This window comes from Dermacentor silvarum, chromosome 3 (assembly GCF_013339745.2).
Source record: "Dermacentor silvarum isolate Dsil-2018 chromosome 3, BIME_Dsil_1.4, whole genome shotgun sequence".
Lineage (NCBI taxonomy): Eukaryota > Metazoa > Arthropoda > Arachnida > Ixodida > Ixodidae > Dermacentor > Dermacentor silvarum.
Window position 1 is genome coordinate 153,797,828 of NC_051156.1, and position 15,229 is coordinate 153,813,056.

The window sequence follows — 15,229 nt, forward strand, 5'->3', positions numbered from 1 at the left end:
ATTAGGTAATTGTAATTAATTATCTAACTTGAGAAGTACTGTCCCAATTATCAAAGTGTCAATGTGAAAATTGTAGAGCAATATGAAAAATTCCCGCTACAGCTCTCTGTTGCTCAATACGTGCCACATAAATGCGTTTTTCCGAGTGTGAAAGAAGCCCGCGAATACACGAAGAATTGCCGCACGACTGGCCGCTTAACTTTCTCATTGACACTGTGATAATTCACAGTGTCAATGAGAAAGTTGTAGAGCAACATGAAAAACTACCGATACAGCTTTCTGTTGCTGAATACGTGCTACATAAAAGTGTTTTTAGGAGAGTACTTCTCGAGTTAGATAATTAATTACAATTACCTAAATAAATCTCACTAGCGAAAAAATAACTGGCGGCAACTCCACTGTACTGTAAACAATACACACTAAGTTTACTTCGTGTAACGCCGTTCCTCTTTTTTTAAAATCGTGCTGCGTGATAGCTGGGACACCCTGTATGTGTGTGTGTGTGTGACTCGTGAAGTGTTTTGTGACACACGTGAACAATGATTTTTTTTGTTTTTTGAATGTGGCTGTCTTCAAATAACTATACGGTTTCCAGCAACTCTTTTTCAACTATACATAAATATGAAGGTGGGTGAAGTAAAAAATTGGCCGCATATCTGCTTGCTTCGCTGGAAATTCCGTCGAAAGACGATAGTTTTCTGCCGCCCCTGATATGTAAGAACCTCTTTTCTTCCCCCTACCACCCCTTACGCTCTTCCCCTCCCCTCTCACTCCTCCCAGGATGGATGGAATGGAGGTTTTACTGAATTCAATTCAAGTTTTCCGCGTTCACCCTGCTCTCGCGCCCATCTGTTGGGATCTTTTATTACTGTTGGCTTAAAGCCGGCTACTAAAGCCGCGGCTTCAGACGGCTTGTTTTTAACACGTAGTGTCTCTTCGACACCATTTCTAACGCGTTGATTTTTCATTTACTATTGTAAAAACCAGTCCTATGTGTGTTCTTAATTAAATTAACGCTGCAGATCACTGTTGTGTAGACATAATTTGCCTCAAATTGGCTTGGGGTTTCTTTTGCGCTGTATAATGTTGACGTGTATGACCCCGTGCCACCAGTGCCAGTAGCTTGGTTGGTTTTGGCCGCGGGCGGTTGAATCGGTTTTGACCGGGCGGTTTATTCGAGTGACAGACAGACAGACAGACAGACAGACAGACAGACAGACAGACAGACAGACAGACAGACAGACAGACAGACAGACAGACAGACGGACGGACGGACGGACGGACGGACGGACGGACGGACGGACGGACGGACGGACGGACGGACGGACGGACGGACGGACGGAGTTTTTCGTGTTTGGGTAGCCCAAGAAAGACTATCGTCTTAAAACGGTAGGAGACTTTAATCTTTGACTTAGGTGTCTCTTAGTGGCACACGCACCTCGGCGTTGGTGTTCTGTGCATTGGTGTGCGGTAATGAGTGATTTCTAATTCTTTCTAATTATTCCAGAGACTTCAGTAACTCAACTTGTAACTAAACTTACACTGTGACATATCCAAATGAAACCCATGAATTGTGTACTGTAGTATTTTTCTGATTTAATTTGAATTTCTTCTCAGCTAATTATTTCTAGTTATTCCAGACACTTAGTAACTCCACTTGCAACTAAAGTTATGTTCTCATATCACATACACAATGAAACCCATGAATTTTGTACTGTAGTGTTTTTTTATATTTTTTCTGATTTATTTTGAATTTCGTGCCCGGTCGTCTCCTCTAATCAATTATAAATATTCCAGACACTTGAGTAACTCAGCCCTTAACTTACCTTTTGCTCTAAATCTCACATATAATGGAACCCATAACTTTTCTTCTGTACAATTTTTTTCTGATTTATTTTGAATTTCGTCGCCGGTAATCAGTGATTTCTAATTATTTCTAATTATTCCAGACATTTCAGTAACTCAACTTGTAACTAAACTTAAGCTCTGATATTATATCTATAATGAAACCCATGAATTTCGTACTGTACTATATATTTTTCTATTATATCTGAATTTAGTCGTCAGTAGTCTCAGGAGGTGAACCGGAAGTGCTGCGCAAGAAACAAGACTGTCACTCGATGCTCGTGCCACTAAAGAAGAAATACCCAGAGTTGTGCACATTGAATTGCGTATCACGGAGAGCGCACTTCATGGCGCTCTCAATTTAGCGAGCCTTTTCGAGACCGATATATTTTCGTTGAAACTTTATAGTTTGTACATTGATTGTAACTATGCTGTAATAACCTATTACTGTAAGCGCTACAGCACTGCTTCATTTGTGTATAACGCTCACGGTGTGTAACGTAAACAACAGGCAATCAGACACTCGAAAGAAAGCAATGCCAATGTCATGGTAAAAACTAAAACACATTTACAAACATGCTAACAAAGGGGAAGTGGAGAAATGGAACCAGAAAATTGCCGTATACCCCTTATAAAACTGAGTATTGAAATGTTGTTGGCATATTGTTGAGGAATTGTTGACACAATATCCTTTCAATAATGCCTCAGTTGCTATTGAACGTACACAGCGATACCTCAACAATAAAGTTGTTGAGCACTCCACAACATTAAAGTCATTAAACTAATTGTTGTTGACGTATTGTTGAATAATATTGAGTATTACTGAGCATTGTTGAGCAATCTTGAGATTCAATATATATCTGAAAAACACACACACGTAGACGTGTGTGTGCTTTGCACATATATATCGTTTATTCTTCACTTAATCACCACTAAATGTATAGAGCGTGTCCCACAACTTGAACCAAAGGCGTATCTCTCGCGCGGTAAGGCAACCTTACATGTCCCCCCCTGCCTTCCAGCCGGTATATACGAATATGGTTCAAGTTACGTGAAACACCCTGTATATATTTAGTATAACTTGAGTCGAGAATCTGAAGTTGAGGAGTGGAAGGTGTGCTTGTTTGTTGGTGACGTGTGCGGAACGGCAACATTTAGAGCTAGTCTATAGAATGCCAACCAGCGGAGACACTATGTAGTCATCGTCAGGAACGGATGGTGATTCCCACAAGATGACACACTTAATGGATTGTGGTTGCAACCGCACACAATCAATTGATCACAAGTGAAGGGGCGTTACAGCTGAAATACCGGCAAGATCAGGAAATTCAAGTACAGTTACGCCGGTAGCACAGTCCATGAGCGCCTAGTGAGTCGACTAAATATCCAATCCAAGAATGACGTCGTTGGCGCATCGCTCGAGAATAGCATACTTATAAAAACGTCAGCAGTCCTTATCCTGTCTCGAAAATGGGGGTAAGCGAAGCTTGTGGCAAGACGACGCTGTTGCAGGCATTCCGCCTCGTTTGCCCTAAATTCAGGGTCGGAGGCTCTTCGCTTACGTTTGGCCTCAACATCGCGCACCCCCAACTCGGCCGTCCGTGGCTACTTGCTGACGTTTCGCCTGGGCTGTACTGCACTGTCATATAGGCAAGAAGCGCTACCCTTCGCGACTTATGACAACTTAAAACATTGTTACTCCGCAGGACTAGCGAACGATTCATTTCCACTGCCCTGAGAAAGCTGCTATGCATTCGCACAATATGTTTTATATTTTATGACGATGATGAAGAGCTCATTTGCGTTATGTCTTATGTAAACGACGGCTCAAAACTGGCAGTTACAAGGAAATCTTCTTTTAAAAACTGCTAACACTACATTCTAATGCCAATAAAACAGCCTCTGAATGGCTTTTCATCAAAAGTATTTCAAAAATATCTGCTTCCTGTAGATGTAGCGCTATTTCTTATTTTATGCAGAAACATCACCCAGACCAATGTAGTGATGGACAGGGCCATCATGTAAGAAATGGAGTGGGATGTGCGGTAAGTTAAATATATTGTCCACGAGCACTCATTTATCTTTCCAGGTAACCGTCTTTCATCGACTAACAAACGTTCAAAGGTTTAGCTCATTGCAAGACGCGACTTTCTGCATCATAAGTTTCTGCAATGTTGTCGCTGGTTCTATATGTTGTTTATGTTGTCGCCTAAGCTTGCGTAGTCAGAGTGCATTCTCGGCGAGAATAGGCTGTAGATTCTATAACTTAGGCAAGCCCCAGTGATTGCGCTGTAAAGTCAAATGCGTCTTGTATAGCCAATGCCTCTGATCCGCATATCAGATTTCGACTCGAGCACACTCTTCTCACCGCTATCGTAGTGCTTTGAGTGTCACCTCTTTTTCTAAGAACAGGTACAACCAATAAAAATTTATTTTGCGTATTTCGGGGCTTGCACCCGTGGTGTAATAGATCATCGAGCTGATGTGATTGGGGTCCTCTGTTCCAATCCTGCCATCGGATACAACGGCGAGCAGTGGTCCCAAGGGCACATATTGTCCCACATTTTTAGGCCACTATCTTCGGGATTGGCCCATGGTAAGAGGCTAGAAACAAACCAGATTAGGAAACGTGGTGGTACCTCACTAAGAAAGACTTTCTCATAATAAATTTTTGTGTCATAGAGAGTATCTGGTCTTGATTTCGGAAGACGACCGCATACAGATAGGTTTTCTAAGAGCACCGTTCCGAGCCCGTTTCCTTACTGCCATGGGGGCCTGCTTGTTATGCAGCCAACGTTTCATGTAATTACATAAGGCTGACTATGTATTATAACTATCCTGGCAAAGAATCAACAACGCTAAATAAGGTTGACATTCCTGTACAAGTTCGGCACAGTTTCGAGGCTTTGAACGAAGAATAGTAAAATAATGTGAGGACACGCATAAAGTGCTATCACATTTAAGATATACTCATAATTTTCATGAAGTAGGCACTGAAATTTTTTTCCACGGCATAGCATATTTTCTCTTCCTGATACTCAGCTATGAATAAGAAAATTGAAACTTGTCCTTGTGTGAAACTTCTACTTTAAAAAGTCCTCAAGATTACATCTGAGTGCGGCGTTGTTGGTGCGTAACTTTTGTTTTGGCTCTGTACAAAACTTTTTTTTTTTTGCAAAGACCACCTTATGTTAGCGGTTGCACAAATTATTATTATCTTAAAGTGCAGTATATTAGCAACGCTCTAACCCAGCGCAATGATCACCACATTTTCTGTTTCTGCTTGCTATTGTCTTACGATCTTGAACTACTTTCTCATTGCAGAAATACATAATGAGTGACGGGAAGCATTCCGGAGGCGAGCAAGAGTGCCTGGTTGGCATTTGTAATAACGGAACTTGCACCAATTTGAGAAATGCGAAGTGCGCCGACAGCTGACGTACATACAATTGATCGCCGAAAATACTACGAGCCATGTGTGATTCGTCTATAAAGTCCCCTTGGTCTGAATCGTCTGCGTGCCTACTTCTTCACAAATATTTTGTCTTATACTATTAGGCACTAATTAAGCGAAGTGTGCTCATTTTGCCGAGTTCATACGTACGAACAACGGTGTTACAGCCATTAAGTTGCACACCATCACAGTGACACTGTGAGTATCATGAAGTCAGTGACTGGCCATATTTATGCAGTGTGTTTTAGCTAAGTCATGCAGAGCATGAAATAACCCGCGCGTGAGTTACAAGAATACAACCAAATTAGTATTGCTCGCTGCCCTCTAGAGCAAGTGAAATTATATATAACTCTTGCGACAAGGACGCCAATCTGCATGAACGGAAGGCGTTTTCTTGGACGACGATAGCATATCGCGCAAATTTCTTGACCGACGGTATATGTTGCACATGGTAGTTCCGAAAATACGTTTTTTTTTTCCACGATCACTCTGCATGAGGATGCTGTGATGCTTTTTTAGCATGTGGTTAACATTTGGTACTGTTACAGAATTCGTTAAGAATAAGTTAGTAGATGGTCGCTGTAGAGCACGTTTCTTCGAATTTAGAAGCTCGCATCTTTTTCTTCTGCGTCGACAGGCATAATGGCGCCGTCAATTATTTCAGGCGGATATTTATGTACTATTAGCGCATCGCGTAGTTCATCACAGTAGTATCGAAAGTCAGAATGTGCGACTGACATCCTTTAAAATCGGAGGGCCTGAATGTATAGTACGCTTGTCTTCTTATGCTACGTGTGGCTACTGTCAAAATGAAGATAGCGAGGGTAGGCCCTCGGTTTTCTGTGAAGCATGTCAATAAACAGAAGAGGACACTGTGACGTCTAAAAGTTGATGGTAGAAACTGACTAGATTGGCGAGAGAAAAATTGATTGATGAACATCATTGAAGTTACCCATAAAGTACAGTTACCCACAAATAGAGCTGCCCGTAAAATTCCCATAACAGCTTTAGCGCACATGTGTCAAGGAACCTATTCTCCAGTTGAACCATGAATGCGTTAACGTAATTCGGTTCTACCTTAGTGTCCATGGTGGTCCTACTAACCTGCACGTAGTGCAAGGCAGGCTAGACTTAAGCAGTCAACAGTTTTACCCAGTGTACTCATCGATCTGTCATAGTGCTTATTACCGGCCGGATGCCGTCATCTTAGCCGCGAAGTCACTCGGTCATCGAGTGAGATGCGTTCAGTTTGCTTGTGCACGCGTGACACCATGCTTGTTAGTTCAGTTAGTGTGCCTATGTTAACAAGTTTATACGGACGATAAAACTACTATCCTTATTTTGTGAAGTTGTCCACTAATTTGCTATCGCAACCGATGCTTCGCCTTTAGGGTGAAACTGCGACTGTGAGACGCCACCCAGAAGGTAATCTCACCCATGGCCGTAAAGCAAGAGCGAGCGCTAGCCGACGGGAGAGAGTACGAAAGGGTAATCGGAGAGGGTGGTGAACCGTTCGCATATGTGTGTTGAATCGGCCGTATCTGGGTGGCATTGAAAAAATAGAGGAGGCGCTGCTTATACCTACTCTTGATTACGGGAGAGCCTGTTTTTATTCGGTAGTGATACATCTGATATTGACTCCAAATAAATTTTTTGTGAAGTGCACGCATGAGTAGAATTCAACTTTTATGAAATGATTTAGCGCGTAGACTATGCTACTATACGTGGGTACCACACTCTGTGCTAACTGCATATGAAGAAAAAAAATAGCGTTATATGCTTTGTCCTACGAGAAACTGAGAACTTGTGATTCTGTAGCCTTTCTATAGAACAGGGTCTTCGCGGCAAATTGCCTTCGCCTCGATTTTGACGAGAACGATCGGAACTGTCCGCCCGACGTCGACGGCGAGCTGTGGCTTCTAATGCTCTCTGCACAGTCTGCTGAGCACGACGATGCCTGGTTGCAGCCGCGCACGTAGCTGTACGATTCTCCTCTTCAGCAGTGGTGCGTACCTTGCGAGGAGACGCCACAACATGTACCGAAGTGGGACCCAGAATACGTGGCCCACATCTAACATCGGGATAGCATTGATTGCGCGCCTCGTCTGAATCGCATCTCGTCAGCTGCGCCTGCACACGCGGCGGTTGCAGGCACCTTAACTTGATGGCGCCATCATACTAGTGGAGGGTAGGGTCGTCTGCGCCTGTGCGCCTGCCTATAGGGCGCGTTTAAAGGGAATTTTTCTGCTGTCTGATAGTAAGCGATTGCGTGGCTCAGTGGTAAAGTATCAGACTCTCATGCAGCGGGCCCGGGCTCGATCCCGGCGGAGAGCGGGTGCTTTTTTTCGCAATTCCGGCGATAGCGGTTACGCGGCGGCGGCGGCGGACACAACCACCCCGAACCAAAACGGCTACTGGAATGAACTCATAACAGCTTACGTTGTAAAACATATGAGGAGACAGTAGTCCAGGCGTAGGAGCAAACACTGGTCAGGCGTTCGTTCCGTTAGGCTTAGAGATCTGTGTCTCCGTCTCCGGCTTGAGTAGCTCGAGAGGACACAAAAGTTCTCGTCCAAACGTCGCTCTCGCAGGTGTCATTCCTGCAGTCGTGTGAACAGGGGTGTGTTGCCGATAGGGGAACCTCGCAAGTCGACACTGTATGGAGCACTCTGTATCCATCAGGAGCGGTCTCTTCTGTTCTGCCACATAGCGTTCTGCCTGGCCCTTTGTTGCAGGGTGATACGCTGGGGATGTGATGGCCTGTATGCCATTTGCCGCACAGAACTGCTTTATCTCGCTAGAAATAAAGGCTCTTCCGTTGTCGGAGACGACTTTTCAGGGTATTCTGAGCGTAGGGAAGTGACTTCGGAGTACATCGATGACAACTGTGGATGTTGGTTGTGTCACGTGACGGACTTCCACCTACTTTGTGTACGCGTCCACAAGAACTAAGTAGGTGTGCCCGTGTAGTGGCCCTGCGAAATCAATGTGCACTATGTTCCACGGTGTCTGGGGACGGTCCCAGGTGGTAACAGGAACTTTAGGTGCACTCTTCTGCGTTAAATGCAATTCACGGCACTGTCGCACTGTTTATTCGATAACCTTGCCAATCCCAGGCCACCAAACGTAGTGTGGGATGTCGCGCCTGGAGAAGGACGAATCCCAACATAAAAACGTAACAACTGTTTATTCGATTAGCAATGGCAGCGGACAAGCCTACCAGCGCTACGCTTGTCTCGGTAGCGGAAGGAAAAAAAGCAACTCTTCCCAACCGAGCCGCCGGTTTTTGCAGCCACCGTCGCTGACGCATACCTTGGGTGACGCAGTGGTGGCACTGTGTTTTATCGGTTACGCAGTCCAGCGTGTAGCCATGTTACGCTGGGCCGGATGATAACAAGGTGGAGGCTGCGCGGAAATATGCGCAGAGTGTGTCACCACATCACCCCCCCCCCCCCCCGCGGAGTGGAGAGCCCTCAGGGCCTGTAAAGATCTGTGCAGCGTAACCGACGTCCATAGCGTGTAGTGACTGAAGGAGGCTGCGATGTAGGGGGTCGTGGATGGACGCCTGTGGATGCACTGGTATTTTCTGGTTCAGCGGAATCGATGTAGGCTGGCTTCAGCGGGCGATAGAGACGCGGACGTCGTTTCCGTTAACGCGCAGGGTGATGGTTTTGTCGTCGCGACGGAGAACTAGTTAGGGTCCGCTGTAAGGTGGCTGGAAAGGCCTGCAGACGGTGTCGTCGCGGAGAAAAGTGTGCGGGCACGTGCCTGATCCTTGAAGACAAAAGGGGCAGTCTTACAGTGGTGAGGTGCAGGTGACGGGTGGAGGGCAGCGATGGTGCGTCGGAGCAGGGCGACGAAATCGGCGGGATCTGACGTCGCGGTGGTCGATGGTGGTGGTGCAAGAAATTCGCCTGGGAGACGGAGTGGTTCCCGTAGACGAGCTCTGCGGGTGTAGCCTGAATGTCCGGCTTGAAGGAGGCGCGAAGACCTAGGGTGACGGGTGGAATGGCTTCGAGCCAGTTTGAGTCCGGGTGGCAGATGATGGCTGCTTTGAACTGTCGATGGAAGCGCTTGATGATCCTGTTGGCGCAGGGGTGGTAGCTGGTGTTCTTAGAGCGCTCAAACCCGATGGTCAGCCCGAGGAGCCTGAAAAGAGCGATTTGAACTGTCGTCCTTGGTCTGGTGTGGTGACGCGGCGAAGGGACCCGAAGTGAGCAATCCAGCCGGCGAAGAAGGCCGAGGTGACATCTATGCCGGTGATTCCCTCGAGGGGCCATGCCTCAGGCCATCGAGTATACCGATCGATGGCGGTGAGGCAGTAGGCCATAGGGTCCAGCTGGGGGAAAGGGCCCTATGATGTCAAGGTTGACGTGTTGAAACCGACCAGAGGGCTGGGGGAATGCTTCGAGAAGTAAAGTGACATGCCTGGTGACTTTAGCGCGCTGGCAGTGAATGCAGGAGCGCGCCAAGGTGTGGCAATCCCGCTGTATGCAGGGCCAGATATCGGTCAGCCAGGAGGCGTGTAGAAGCATGTGTAGAAGGATGGCTGAGATTATGCAGCTGGTTGAAGAGGCCACAGCGATGGGACAGGGGCACGTAAGGCCTGCTTCGTGTTGTTGACATGTCGCAGTAGATAGCCGTTGTCGATCTATAGGTATGGGGACCTGTTGCAGCTGTAGTGAGGACCCGCCCTTAAGAAGTTCCTGCAGTTTGATGTCCGTAGTCTGAGCCTCGGCGAAGACGTCAGTTATCTGCGAAAAGCTGATAGCTGCCACACGTGAAAGCGCGTCGGCGACCACGTTGTGCTTCCCACTGACATGTTGAATGTCGGTGGTAAACTGGGCAATGAACGAGATCTGGTTCTGCTGGACAGGCGGGGGTTTGTCCTGGCGTTGAGAGAAGGCGTATGTCAGAGGTTTATGATCGGTATAGATAGTGCAGTGTGGTGCTTCGAGAATGTGGTGAAAGTGTTGAACTGCTTCGTACATCGCCAGAAGTTCTCTGTAGTAAGCTGGCGAACTCGATGGGGCGGGGGTCGTGGTTTCGTCGGTGCGACTGGCCGCAGAAGGGGTCGTTTTCGGAGCTGAGAGCATTCTTCGAAAAGTTGCGCTAAAGCCGGTGTCTACGTGACGGGTTGGTTTCCTCGTAGACCAGCCAAGGCATCATGGAGGGGAGCCTGGTAGCCGGCTACGTGTGGCAAGAAACGCCTGTAAAAGTTCAGCATGCTGAGGAAATGGCGAAGTTCTTTAGCGGTGGTGAGTTGAGGGTAATTTTTCAGGTCTGAGATGCGTTGAGGCAAAGCTCGAGTTCCCTCTGATGAAACTTCATGACAGAGGAATTAGACGACTGAAGCGCTGAGCGTGCTCCTTGGGACATTGACGAGTAGGCCGTGGTCATCGAGGCGTTGAAAAAGTATACGAAGGTGCCTGTGGTGTTCGTCGGCGTTACGGGAAAAGACCAATATCTCGTCAAGATAGACAAAACAGAAGTCGAGGCCATGGACGACTTCGTCGATGAAGCATTGAAAGTTTTGTCGAGCGTTCCTCAGGCCAAAGCTCATGAAGGAAAACACGAACAAGCCTAAAGGGGTAATGATAGCAGTTTTCGGGACGTCGTCGGGATTGACGGGTATCTGCGTGTAGGCCTTCACCAAGTCTAGCACGGAGAAAACGTGGCAGCCATAAATGCGATGGGCGAAGTCCTGTATGTGGTGAACGGGGTACCTGTACGGAATGGTGCATGCGTTGAGGGCACGGTAGTCCCCACAGGGCCGCCAGCCTTCGATCTTCTTCGGGACAAGGTGAAGTGGCGTGGCCCATGGGCCGTCGGAGCGGCAGGCGATTCCCTCACGGAGCATGGCTTCGAACTCTGCTTTGGCTATGCGCATGCGGTCCGGGGCAAGGCGACGGGCGCGGCAGAAAACTCGGGGTGCCTGGAGTGGTCCGGATGTAGGGCGCAGTGGTGTGCTGCACATCACGTGGCAACCCGCTAGGGCGGTTCAAACCGGAAAATCCGGCGAGGATGGCATGGTACGGCGAATAATTTTCGACACCGAGTACTTTGATGCTTGGCTGGTGGATGGTCGTTTGCTGTCCTGGCGAAGAATGTCCCGTTGTCGCCTCGATTAGCTGGTGGTGGCGGCAGTCCGGAAGGAGCTTGTAGTGCGGCGAAAAGTCTCAGCCGATGATAGGCAAGATGACGTCGGCGATGACAAAATTCCAATGAAGGTCACGGCGTAGGTTTTTAAACTGGACGTGCAGGTGGAGCGAGCCGTAAGTCTTGATTGTGGACTGGTTTGCCACGCTGAGCTCGAAAGACGTAGGAGGACGGGTACCTTGATGATCGGCTCGTGGGTAGCAGCAAATATCGGAACCGCTGTCGACAAGGACCCGCTGCTTTGTAATTTGGTTGGTGACGAAGATGCGACTGGCCTCCAGGTTGGCAGCTCGCAGCCGTGTCTAAGAGCTGCCGTTGGCGTTTCCCTTATGTCCAGCGGAGCAGGATGGTCGACATTGTCGTGCTCTGTCCCCGAAGCGTCCATGGTAGTAGCACCGGTCGTCGTCACGAGGCTGCTGCGACGGGGCGGTGTTACGGCCACGGCTTTGCGAGTGGCGTGTCAGCAAGTGTTGATCCAGGTGTCGTTGAACGGAGCTGAGCTGTCGATTGTTATCGTCGATGCGGCGCGCAAGCTCTGTGCTGCTCGGCGTTCCGGCGACAGCCTGGACGGTGGGCGACAACTGCGGCAAAGACACCTCGATGACACGACCAGCGATCTCGGCAAGTTGGTCGAGAGGTAGCGTAAGCTGAGCCTGGACGTGCGTTAGAAGTCATTGAAGCCAAAGTGCTCTCAGTAAATAATCCGGAACTTCCATGTTGCCCGCGAGAGCACGCATGTGGTGGAGGAGCTGCGAAGGCTTGCGTTCAGCGAGTTCTGCGGATTGGAGTTGTCGTACCTTCTGGTCTTCTGAGAGTGACAGGCGGAGGATGAGTTCAGTCTTGAGGTGTTCATAAAGGTTGGCCGTTGGTGGGTTGGCAAAGTTATCCCGGACCTCGTTGGCGTAGCGCGCATCGAGGTGGGCGACAACATAATCGTAGCGGGTCCGGTCTTGCGTGATGCGCGCGAGGAAGAACTGGGCCTCGACTTGGCCGGGCGAACCATACCTGGGGCGAGTCGGCCCAAAGCGGCGGAAGCTTGACAGCGACATGCCAGACGTCGTGCGGGGCAGCGTGCGGGATGTCGTCTGCCGGGGTTCTGACGACCTCAGCGGAGGCTTCGCCAGGATGCTGCTGCACGGAATCATTGAGCTGGCGGTGCGGTTCTTGAAGCTGTTGCTTTTGCTTCTGGATCACCTCCTGCTGCGTGTGAAGTTGCCTCTGGAGAAGCTCCAGCTGTTGTTGAAGGGCGTCTTTCTCGTCCATGGCGATTCGATATTGTCCGTTGTCCGGGTCACCAGATGTTGGATGTCGTGTCTGCTGAAGGACGAATCCCAACATAAAAACGTAACACTGTTTATTCGATTAGCAACGGCAGTGGACAAGCATACCGACGCTACGCTTGTCTCGGAGGCGGGAGAAGAAGGAACCCCTTCGAAGCAGGCCAGCCTGTTTTTATAGGAGCCGTCGGTGACGTATACCTCGGGAGACACTACGGTGGTGACGCGGTGCAGAGACGCAGTGCAGTCGGAGACGTAGTGCATCGCGGACGCTCCGATGCGTCTCTCTCTCTGCGCATCGAAATATGCGCATAGTGTGTCGCCACACTCTATATAGATTTCAAAAGTCCACGTTGGATCTGCTTCATTTATTCCTGACTTCAAAATGTTGGCTTTTGTAATAATTTTCTGCAATGAATTTCATTTCATGCAACTTATTCATTTGTTCGTTCTTCAATATACTGAGTGGTCAAGTGTCCACTGTGGAAGGCGTACAATGACCAATAATGTTTTCCTTGTGGAGAAGGTATGCAAAGTTACAGGTTGTTACACCAACTGCACATAATCAATGTATTCGTAGGGATGCTTTTTTTTTAATCCAAGAATATGACTTAATGTCTCGATGACTGCCAAGCGCAGACGAAAACGCCTATTTAACGCAAAGGAATCCGGGTGAGTTCCATGATGTAGCTCGTTCAAGGTCGAATGACAAGCTCTGTACTGCGGAGAGCAAAAATACTGAAAAGCGCAGGTCACATGTTGAACCTTCTTGTGAGTATGTGAGGGATGGCTTAGCTTTCTTTGTGAGTCTATTCCAGAGAAGTTTGGTCGGTCACTGTTTGCGACATTCGTCTTTCGCACTGATTCCAGAGAAATGGTGACGCAATCCTGGAGGGGGGGAGTAATTCATGGCATAATCTTCAAAGCATAAGCATTAATCGAGATAGACAGACTTCCGACAGCCTGTCTATAGCTAGGCCTTGCACGAGGTCCTACAGTGTGCTTCGAAGGATGTATATATACATGCAAAGTGCCGGAGATCAATCTATAAGCATATACTTTGAAGTCAGATCACCGAAAGGCAAGCATGCAACGTCGGCTACCACTCTCAAGCAAGAATATTTAATGGGCGTACTAACTAACCCTGATAGGATATCGTTCGCTATGAAGACGGAGCACAACAGAGTGCGAAGAAGCCGTCTTGTTTGCATCTTCAAGTTCAGATTTCAAGCCAGAACAGCGGCTATGTAGTTATCAGTTAAACTTGTTGATCGAGATTTTGAATGTTTTCCAGTAAGCACTTACTCATTGTTAAATATATGCACACAAAGCCTCTGTTCGAATATTCCAAACAATGTAGTTAACTTTGCTTCAGAGGGCCGCTCATGCATGATATAAAGTGCTTGTGCAAGTAAATGAAAACACTAAAAATTTTGATTTTATTCGTCGTATTTTCAATGAAGATGTTGATCTCAAGGCATTTAGTTTAATTTGCATCGTCAATATTTATATCGGGTACTGAACAATGCCCCATAGCAATTCATACTTTGGGGCGAACACAATACCCCTTCAGTTCAGTTTATTTTCCTTAAAGACCCCCAACTTCAGGGGCTATAACATAAGGGGTGGGTACAAAATTCGACATTACACTCGTTCAAGTAAGATATATATATATATATAATTACACACAATTACGCACACAATTACACACACATATTAACGCTTACATATGTACATACACATACACGCATATAAATACACACAACATACGTATCTAATGAAAATTCAAGTACAACGTAGTTTGAGATGGTCAGTGACCGGTTGTAAAAACACGGATGGGCAGGTTATGTCGACAATGGCAGGAGGGAGGCCGTTCCAGTCTTCCGCCATGCGAAGAAAAAGCGAGGCTAGAAATGTTGATGTTCGTGAACGTGAAACCTGCTGCGAGTGACTGGTCCGGTATGATATGCGCGATGCGGGAGTGATATAGGATGCTTGATGAAGGGTAGAACTGTAAAAATAATTTGTGGTAAAGACAAAGCGAAGCGATGCGCCAACGTAAAAGGAGGTCTCAAACCCTGATAGTAATTTCAGTGACGTCACGCTGATGGTATGATGGTGTGATAAGGTCGAGAAGGCAACTCGACACAACTTAAGACCTTTCCGAGCACCAGGGGAAGCACCGTAAAAATGCATCCCCTCACCCGTCTTCTTCAACCTTGTGAGAAGAGGTTTGGCAGTATACTCAAGTAAAATTTAACGTCTCGGCCTAACGTTTTACTCATACAAAATTACATTGTGGGTGGATCGCAAGGACACGACACTAGGAATTAAAGAAGTTCCTTTCCCCAGCATAGGGTAGCCATCTGGTCTGAGAACTGGCTAACCTCCCTGTCTTTCCGTCTGTTCTTCCTTCCTTCCTTCTCCGCAATGCCGCTTCTGCTCAGAGCCCGGGTCCTTCATGCACATAGTATGGTGTTGCAGACAGGCCTCA

The 15,229-nt window shown here is 47.6% G+C and overlaps 1 long non-coding RNA gene across 1 annotated transcript in view; it reads left to right on the forward strand.

Moving 5' to 3' along the window:
* LOC125944549 (uncharacterized) overlaps nucleotides 1-5,350 on the forward strand; it is a 28,554-nt gene extending 23,204 nt beyond the window's left edge. The window contains exons 3-4 of the long non-coding RNA XR_007466267.1: nucleotides 3,825-3,890; nucleotides 5,170-5,350. This is a non-coding gene — a long non-coding RNA (uncharacterized LOC125944549). The remainder of the gene's footprint in view (nucleotides 1-3,824; nucleotides 3,891-5,169) is intronic.
* Nucleotides 5,351-15,229: the final 9,879 nt, after the last annotated feature.